The sequence below is a fragment of the Scomber japonicus genome, chromosome 11 (assembly GCF_027409825.1).
Source record: "Scomber japonicus isolate fScoJap1 chromosome 11, fScoJap1.pri, whole genome shotgun sequence".
Lineage (NCBI taxonomy): Eukaryota > Metazoa > Chordata > Actinopteri > Scombriformes > Scombridae > Scomber > Scomber japonicus.
Window position 1 is genome coordinate 12,895,667 of NC_070588.1, and position 10,984 is coordinate 12,906,650.

A 10,984-nucleotide genomic window follows, 5' to 3' on the forward strand; every position below is an offset into this window, starting at 1 on the left:
TATTCTTCATTTTAGTTGGGTTTTAGAGGTTCAACCATGACCAGGGTTGCTTCTCACAGCTTGTGAAAAGCATTTATGAGGTAATTTCTATCTGAATAATATGTCAGATTGTCCGTGGCACTGTTAAAGAGGGGAATGAATGATACTGCTGTGTGCTCATTAATAACATGAAAATGCAGCTTTTTTGGTCATTTGTCTCTGCAGTCTGAACCAGTCTGAAACTCAGTGTCAAACAAGATGCACTCATGATGACTTATGATCTGACACCGAAAGGTCCCTGACTAATTACATTTTCCCCCAGAGTAAACACTAAGTTTAATGTGTGGCCATGGTTGTGAATTGAGCTCTTGAAGTGTTGAACCAAGTTGTGAGATTCAGTGACATTTAAAAATGCGTCAGAGTTGTGATTTGAAGTGTCATTAATATGGAAATTAAAGTCACCAACTATAATGAATTCATCATAATCAAGAACAATGGAAGATAGAAGTTCTGAAAATTCAGTTAGAAAAGCAGGATTCATTTTTGGTGGACGATAGATAAGAAGGCAGAGTATGTGAGAGGCACAATTTATCTTAAACATTAGGACTGAATAGACTGGATAGATCTCCCACGACATTAGGGCTGCATTTAAATTTATCTTTGAGGACTATAGCCACATCTCCTCCACAACCACTGATCCCAGGAGACGTAAGTTTTGGGGGTTGCACCTCAATCAGCTGACTAAATCCATCAGGCCGAAGCCACATTTGGGTTAAGAATAATGTAGTCATTTAATATGATAGTGACCTTACATTAAACAAGGCACATTTAACAGGTTGTTCATTAGACTCCTGACCGGCTGCTTTGATATATCTTAGATTGTGTGGATTTGCACTGTTGATTCTTAGCTTGCCAGATTTGGGCCTAATTAGTGTTGATATTTTTAGAGGACTATAATTAGAGCTTGGGGTTATAATTCTGTGTGAGGCAGGGGAAGTGAGGTGGGTCAGTGGATTCTTTGTTGGTTTGGGAGCATGTGGGGTAGTTTTAGAGGGTTCAGGTTTCAGTGTAAGTCATTTGCGGGCATGGTTTAATACAGCGTAGAAAATGTTTTCTGCCAGAATAAGTGCACCCAGACCTTTGGGATGAAGCCCATCCCAGCCATAGAAGGGAGAGCGGTTCCAAAAAAAGATTAATATCATTAAATGTAAAGTTGTGAACGGTGCAGACTCACTGCATCCAGGTGTGAATCTAAACTGCTAAACTGTTCATTGCCTTTTCTCCAGGCCAGGATCAGACCAGAGGTAGACACTTTTAAATCCAGTTTCAGCAACTCAGTTGTGCACTCTTTAATTTACTGTGTGAAGTGAATACGTAGGTTTTGTGCAGAGAAGTGTTTATTTATGATATTTGGGATCTTTGCTATGATGTCAGAGACTTTTGTCTTATGACTTTTAGTTGTTTCCTGTGTTTCATGTCTAACAATAGAGTCATGAATTATTAGTGAGGACATAGGGCATGGCCATAGCAGGGCTTGACCCAAGGAAGCAGAGGGACATACTAAGGTATGCCGATTCTGTGGGGAAATAGGGGGGTGACAGGATACTTTTACACTTCCACAGGCAGGATCACCCATGGCTCTGTGGCACTTGGACACTTTCCACATGTCACATGTGACCAAAAAGTGGTGGTAAATCGTGTTCATTCAGAATGTCAAATGTGTTGCTTAGCTGGATATCTTGGGACGGAGGGGACTGGGTGAAGGATCTCTTATACTTTTTGGGGTTGCAAACTCTAATCCACTTCTCCTGCGGGTGCAGTGTGGAGCTGATGGATGCATTTGGCCTTTCTCCTTGCTGGATCTACAGATCAATGGGCACAGTCGGTGAGGTCATCTGTGCAGCTCTGCCACGGCTGTTGCTGCCGGTCCACAAGGTATGAGGGTGTCCATGATCCTTTCTGCCCCCTGGGTATGATATAGAGTAAAAATTCTTCACTCCAGCTCCTTAACTTTAACTTTAGGGCTGAGGTGGGTGTGGATCTCGCAGACAGAAGTGATGAGTGGAAGCAGGTCTGGTTACAGCTGCTGCAGAGAAACAAAACAACTATAGCCAGTAATGATTGTTGAGGAGGTAACTAACACTAGTTAGCATCAGATGACATGCAGTGGAATACTTGGATTAGCACATATATGTAAGGACTCCTGTCCAGAGCCTGCAGTGCTCTAATGATGCACACTGACAGCTGTCAGACAAATTTCAGGTGAATGAAACTTACAACTCAGGGTCTTTTGCGCCGGTGGTACTGGTCTTGTTTTTTCCCCTCAGTGGAAAGAAAGAAGCTCCTTTATGTTTTTAGGTGGATGATATTATTTCTGGTTTACAGTTTTAAATAAAAGTAGTCAAGAATCAAAATGCCCAGCTACCTGGCTAAGTAAATTGGTGTGAAAAGCCACACACAGGACTGGGATTGCTACTAACAGAGAGAGGTGCTTTAGCTAGTGAGACAAAAATGACTTTCTGTTTGATAAACTCAAGGTAGGGATGTTTCTTCTCTATCTAAACATTCAATAAAGGGGAAATGTCATAATTATAATCTTAAAAATAGAGCAAATTTTAAATTTTAAAATAAATAAAAAAGAAACATGATTTTCAAGGAGATTTAGGTAAAAGACAGAACAGAGGCTAAATTATGACCATGGGAATGTTGTAAGTCTTTGATCCTTTAAAATCTGTAACCTTTCCACTTCTTGCCAATGTGTTATCCATTTCAAGAAGCTCTTAATAACAGTATGCTTGAGATGTAAAGATAAACTATGGTAGCCTCATATTTGTAAACCAGCTAATGTCAAAAGTTGACTGTTACTTATTACCTATTGAAGGATAAATGCTCAAACTTAAATATACTGTCAGAGTGATATATGAGCCTCTGTAATGAGAGCTCTGGGAAGGTCAGTTCATGATAGCTGAGTGTGAGCCATCTGTCTTGATCCCATGCAGATAGAGTGAACAGTTATAGACACATCTGTGTGTGGAGCTGCTACAGTGACTTAAAAGATGTTTTCATCTTTTTTGACAGGTTGGTGGATGAACGAGCCCTGGTTTAATGCCCAACACATGTGAATCTGATGTAAAACAAAGGGTGGGGGGCATTTTAAGTTGTGTGTGTCAGCTCACTGTTACACATTATTGTTGGCATGGCCACTGTTCTCTTTTAATGCAACGATGGCAGGAGAGGAACACTAGGTGCTATTGTGGTGCCCAAATTAACTTTAACCAGCCAAATAAATTGGTGTGAAAAGCCACTTTTAATTTAACTTTAAATTAAATTGTCATTTTCGCAGTGTTTATTCTATATTAAAGGTGATATTTGTGCGCTTTCAACTACAGATGACTCGGGGTTTTCTTCAGATAATCTGATGATGATGTTGTGATACTGACACATGTAAAACACGACAGGAAGATGTGGGAACGCTTGCGTGCTGCCACTGCTCCAGCCGTGAATAAAACCTGCAATCATCTTGTCAGTCAGACACAATGAAAATAGTCTTCAGTGTATTGTACTGTACAAACAAGAAATGAGATTTTTTAGATAATCCTGTGAGACTCTTAAAACATTTGAAATAGCTATAAGAAACAAAACTTCATGTGTATTTTTATCACTGTAACATAAAACTAAGCACTTTATATTTACACTGGTCATTCTCTACTTTAGGTTAAAACTAACTTAACCCTGATAGCTACAAAAATAATTCAATAAATGAAGCCCTTCATAAAATATAATTCTTTCAGAAAGAAATAGCAAATCATGACGTAAAAACAATCAGCAAACTATAAAAAAACTATAATCTATTTCCTGTGACACCCTTAAAAAATAGAGATATGGCCAGCAGAGGGAGCTGATATCTAACAATTATAATACTTCATATTGATGCACATACTGTATATGACTTTTCTGTTACTTCTCTACAAATTAATAAAACCGTTTTTCTTGGACTTTGCTCTAGTTGTGAATTGTTTAAAGTGTTACAGAGTGAAAACAGTACCTGCATTCAGTTACCCATCGATGCACAGTTATCTAAACTGCTATTGCATCCCTTTCTGCTCTTCACTTTTGAGTATTGATTCATGCGCTTGACAATAAAAGGAGAACAGCAGGAGAGCCAGACAGGACACAGCTGACACACACATCAGGACAGAGAGGAGGTGAAAATGAACTGAGACGTGGGTGAGTAAACATGTCTCTAAGGACGTTACCTTGTTTTACCTCTCTCTCTCTCTCTCTGCCGGGCTCAAAAGGAACTGTGAGCCTCCCTGGTGGTTAATCCTCTCTGTAATGAGAGGGCAAACACGTTCAGCCTCGCAGGCACGCACACACACACACACACACACACACACACACAGACACAGACTTAGGCATATAAGCACAACATGAACCACAGTATATTGTACAGCTGTTGTCTCTGTCCTAATTCTGCTTGTTCCTTTGTGCATACAGGACACCATTAAGGTTTCCTCACTTGATAATTATGTGAATTAATTTTACGATAGTACTGTTCTTTATGTAATGCAGCAATTGTAATCTTAACATTTACCTTTTAAAGAGGAAAAGCTCCATGCACATAGGATTTATTCACGGTTATATACTGTAGTCTTTACAGGACAGTTTTTTGACCTTGTGAAATAGCATACATGCTATTAAGACCAATTGAGCTGATGTTGTCTTGGTCCAGTCCAGTCTGTGTAACAAGTAACATGATCCTGACTCCATGCTCTACTCTGCCCTGTCAACAAACTCTGCAGAAATTGATTAGATGGTTCCCTAAGCTTCATAATGATATTTACTTTATTGGATAACTGTGTGGGGAAACAGTGCGCGGTCCAGTGCAGAAGCGGTAAGTGCATTCAGCACAATTTCTGCTATCATAATCAAAAGTGGAAAGTTGTGTGTAGTCTACAAGCCAGACTCAAGTGCACTGCTGACATTAAGATATATTATAAATTGTCCGCTTGCAAGTGTGTTTATGGCAGTCTAGACAGTGCCAAGAAAACAACAGAAGTTTTTTTTGTGTGATACAGAAACATTATCGATTTTCAGTGTAAGAACAGGCTCACATTTTGGACCACAGGCCAGTACTGGTCAGTGACTATTGTATTTTCTGGTGTGCCAAGTCAAACATAAACACATTTTGATCTTTTCAAATTTACACTCTTTAATGTATGTATTCTGGCTTTTTTTATATGTGTAAGTTTGATAGCTCACATGGCCAATGACCCTGAACACATTCTACCTGCCTGTTTTCCACATGGCTGTGGTCTGCAAGCTTTATTTATTTCTTGTAATGAAATCAAACAAATAACCCGACTGACATATATCTGATCTAGCCTGTTTTACAACAGGAACTAACATGTGGGATTTTATTTGAAGTGAAACAACAATAAATGTCACAAAACGTCACAGTATCTGGGCTCAGAGTCACTTTCCTCTTTTAAAGTATGCAAAGAAACATCTGCGTTTTCAATAAATCCTGCATGCGTCGTATCTGCTCACACCATCAATTCCCTTCACGTACTACACAGGATGTAGGGTCTATCTGTCCAATCTTAATGATTTTTTTCCCCCAAAATAAAAAGTGCAATTGGAACAAAAAATATGAGGGAACATACCATGTCAAAGTTTTTATAATACGAATATTGAAAGAATAAATTGGTAGATGTAGGACTTAATATCAGTTTTTTCATTATTATATGAAATGTATCTAATACAATACAATGTGTTTGCTCCTCACTCTCGGACTGGGAAGCTTACTTTAGACCTCTCAAGGCAAAAGGTTTAACTCTTTTTGAGGTTGAAACTGTACATAGGAAATGTGTTTAAAAGTAAAATACTTCTCACAAAACCACATTTTTAAAATATAATTATTTTAACAAATGAAAAGGCATGCAAACACTGTCCCTCACCAAACTGAAAAGCCCACCATTTTCACAATATGTCTTGTGTGTGTGTGTGTGTGTGTGTGTGTGTGTGTGTGTGTGTGTGTGTGTGTGTGTGTGTGTGTGTGTGTGTTTAGATACAAACGTTATTTTTACTAGTTTGATTCATTTGTTTCTGAATCCATCTATCCAGTGCTTCTGCTGCCTTACTATCCTTCCTGTTCTCCATCACATCAGTCTGGCTTTACGCTGTACCTGAGGGAATACAGGCAAACTTTTCCACTAGCCACTCAAAGATAATGAGACAACACTTATTGCAACTCAAATTAAAAGAGGGTAAATGGCAACAGCTTAAAGGCAGACTATGAAAAAATATCTAAATGAAAATTGATTATTATTACGTACAATCTTCTTAGTGTTTATATTATCCATTCTGATGAAATATGCACTACAGCCCCAGGCGGGGGAGTTGAGTGGCCAACAATCATGTGTCACAGTGTTATGGATTAGAGTGGTTTTGCCCCAGTCCAGGACTCACCTCAGGGACTTTATAAAGCTCCTAACTCCTGGCCAGACTCTCATTAGGCCCACACATCCCTGTGCCCTCTACCTGACAGTCCTTGGCTCGCGTCTAAATAAATGTGTGTGTGTTGAATGTCTGGAGTTTGACGACACAAACAGACATTAAGGCCTGGGATGATTTACAGGAGTGAGGACAACCTCTGTGAAACATGTCAGTTTAGAAGTATAATCTTCCCAAATTCCACCAATTATTTATTTATTGCCACTCTTTGTTAGGGCACCGAGTCTCCAGACAGCACAGGATTCAGTGTGGTGAAAAAATAAGATGAGAGACGAAAAATGGACTAGGCGCCATGCGATTACTTTCCCAGACACAGAAACGGACATTTCATCCACAGAACAAGTTGATTATTATAGATTTTATTCTTCCCAACTAATTTTATGAATGCTCTAACCCCAGAACCAACATTTCAAAACAAATTGTTTAAACCTGTTCATCCAAGACTGACGTTAGATGTTATCTAATAAAACAACAAAATCAAAGTTATTAATATTACCTGATGCTGTTTACATTTTGTTTACATCAATAATGTTTGTAAGTACATGAAAATATATTATGATCTGTATTTTGAAGCCTGTTCAGCACACATAAGTCCAATATTTTATTATGTGGAACTCTTTGTTCCTTGAATTTGCCCTTTAAACTGCATTAATTAATCCATATAAATATATCTGATATGCATACAACAGACAAAATATCAGGACAAAGCAAAAATAATGTGGCATATAGTCTTTTCTTTTCTTTTTTTCAGACTGGTTAGAGTGGTTTGTCATTCTGTGGCATTTTAGGAGTTTTCAGCTTAAAAAAGTGAAAAAGCCATATTTGATATTTGAGGTTATCAAGTTGCCTGGTGCAGTTTAAGTTGAAATGTATGCAAAACGGAATCTCTCTATCTACTTTGATATAATATTTATTTTTTCCAATTTATGAGAATTTAGGCCTAAACCAAGGTTGTCAAATTTGATGTCAGTGGAGACGCAACGCCACTCAATTTATAATGCATTTGATTTTTATCAGTCTGTGAACAGCCTCTTGTGTCTGTTTAAATGGAGCATATTTAAAGGAGATACTGGACTTCTCCGTGAAAATGACTGCTGACACTTTACAGACATTCACTAAACTCCTCTATGTTGGGAATAGAGGTGGAAAAAAAGACTAATCATGAATACATTTCCCCTCATCCACATGGCCAAGATATTCTATTTACAATGCATTTCTTTGGGTCTTTATATCGAGTTAATGAGATTTCAAATAAATGTGAAGTGAACGGCATTTAAATTGCTATTCAGTCTGGAGGCATGGTGCTGGAAAAGGGAGGGATTCCACCGGATGACAGAAGAGCTATTACCGGACCCGCTGCATTCGGTGAACAGAGCAGCTCTGGGAAATGCAATAAACGTCCAAGACTGGTGAAGACTGTTTGAGTTTAAGAATTTTAATCTAGCAAAGGTGTGGAAAAGAGGAAAAAAAATGAGGTGTGAAAAAAGAAGCTAATGTTGGAGGAGATGAAGAGCTGCGTTTGAGTATCCTAGAGTCATTAATCATTCTGTCGTATAAATCTTAAAGGGGACCTATTATGCTTTTCCTTATTTTCAGCTATATATAGGATGTTACAATGTCGGATATTGATATTAAACATGGACAAAGTGTCAGATAAAGAGGTATACATCTGTAGAGGTAATCCCTGTGAGTAAAAAGGCTTCAAACTGCTCTGACCGCTCAGTTTCTAAATGTTTTTCTACTTTTAGCATTATGGCATTTTTCCATTGTTTTGGGGATAGTCACACTGAGCCATGACTAGAGTCGAGCTGGCACGCTGGGACTGTTTTTCTATTATGCAGCAGGGCAAAGTAAAATAAGTAGTTAACCTGTTGGAAACGTGCTGCTCGTCTGCAGCTCTCACATGTTTAATTTCCTCTAAATTCTTATCAATAGAATGATCCTGTTGTTTAGTTGCTTAAAAGCCTTTAATATGAAGCAACTGCCCCTTGGCAGGCTTCCAGAAAGGTGTCCAATCAGAACAGAGTGGGCTCATTGAGAGGGGTGGCTTTAAGAGACAGGAGCTAAAACTACCTATTAGAGAGGGAGTCAGAACTGAGGGGGGTTGCATAAAGGGCCAGTATAAGATAAATAAGGAGCTTTTTGAACTGTGAATCATGCAAAGCTGGAGTCCCGGAATAAAAATATAGAGCTGGAAATGAACATTATGAATTCCCTTTTAATAGTTTATTTTAATATTTTTAACTCATAATTTCTCATTCAGAAGAAAACCTATGACAACTGACAATATCACATGAATCTATTTGTTTAAAATGCATGTACTGTCATATCAGTGGGTAGAATATTAATTCCAAAAATGTTGCACAGCTAACAAACACACATGAAATATTATAAATAAAACCGTATATTACTTTATTGTTTATTTATTAAATTGTCTTCATATGTAAATAATGACAAATCTAAATTCATTTTAAATCTGTTAACAGAATTGCTACGTTTATTTCAGCACGGTCTCCTGGTCTTTCACAATCTCTAGTATAGTTATTGGACTCCTGAATATTCCAGTAAATATTATGTTATAAACACTGTAATATACATATGTAAAGATAGGCAAATGTAAAGCCCCTTTTTGCAAGACAGAGCATGATGAGGGTCATCTATGATCCATGAAATATTTAATTAATTTTTTTGTTCTGCTCTTTAATAACTGTTAAATGTACTATGACTTTGATTCTTTTTTGTTTTGATCTAAACACTTATTCCAAACCTTAAGCCTGAACTAAAGACTTACTGGTGATACACCAACAATTGATTTTTCTCATCTTCCTGTCCATGAGAAGACTGTTTAATCTGCACACATGTACAGCCCAATTTGACATCTCTCTCAGCTGTGGGAGAGAGACCACTAGAGGAATGAATAGTGATGAGCTTGAGAGGACATCAAGGTTTCTGGAGGCTCCACAGACTCTGCATGTCTGCGAGTAGACGTCATAGGAACAGAGCGCGATAGAGGAATCAACTGCATTTGAGATCTAAAGGGCCATGGGCCCCAGGGTCCATCCACAGGGGACCTGCCAAATGTTGACAGCACCCTCTCTGACACCACATTAGACTTCTACAGGGACTGCAAAACTCGAAGAGTCAGAGATGTGTAAATGCAGTTGTCACAGGCGACAGATTGGCGACAATCTACGTACATCCACCATACCATATTTGACAAATGGTTACAAGATGGAGTTTGTACAGTTAGTACATGTTTGCACAGTTCACTGTGTTTATTCTGTATGTAATTAGTTGGGTTTGTTAATGAAATCCATAGTGAAATGACACTGCATATGTTACTGTAATTTAAAATTTGAAAATATGGATGAGAAAAAATAATCTATATCTGAACAGCTCAGAGTGCATTATCATGCTTCTACCATGGCCACCTATCACAGGTTAAAAGAGACACTGTGTTCAAATCACCATTTGATTACACCAGTATCATAACTGGTATAGGGTGGTGGAGGTGGAGGAGTATTTAAAGTCCTGTTTGATTTCTGCAGAGACAATGTTAGGTCACAGGCTGTTGCATCTACAAAGATAAAAGTCAAATGTACAATCGTATAAGTGACCTTTAACTCTCAGATTTCCACCAAGGACCAGCTCAATACCACAGAAAAACAGGCTCATGCAGTCATGAAGTCATTTAAAGTCAAATATAAAGATGTGCTATATCATAAACACATATTCATCCAGTGTTTTGATGAACACTGAACATTGAGACCTTGGGGATCTTTTTATTGTTATTTTTATCATCTGTTAACAATTTTGGTTAAACTGTTGATCTGAAATATGTTTTAAGTGTTCTGTTATACAAATATAATGGGTCCCTACCAGCCAAACAGAAACAATCACTTTTCATGGCCATGGTATATCTCTCTGTCACCAAAACAGCATGGCCCCTCTGGAATAATAAGCCAATATACTGTAAACGATGTTGTAATTTTTCATGAAATGAGTTATAGTGCATCTGGATACAGCCTGTCATCTCATACTACACTGTACTTATTGTTCTGCCCTTCCTCTTCCTCTGGACATCTTAGCTTGCTCAATTTATTCCCACTAAGACTGTCATGTCTCTATCCAGGTTCCACTGATGCCAGATGAAACCAATACCTATGCATTCCATGCAGAAAAATGTATGCAGACATCAGCCCATGACATCTAAATGACACAGCTGCCACAGTTGTGCGTCTAAAATTTCCTATCTGTTCAGTACTCATAAATACTCACTGGACATTTTGACTTTTGAACAGCTGGTTTTGTAATGCTGCAGCATTCTTCATATAATGGTTTTAAGGGCTTTGGAGTTTTTCTTCACAGTGGACATCAGGAACCAGGTAGTGGTCTATAATCAATCTTGTCAGGAATCCCACAGTGAGGGAAAAATCTACTCAGGGCAGGCATTTATCATGATCGTTTTTGATAAGTTGTGCTTGTGTTT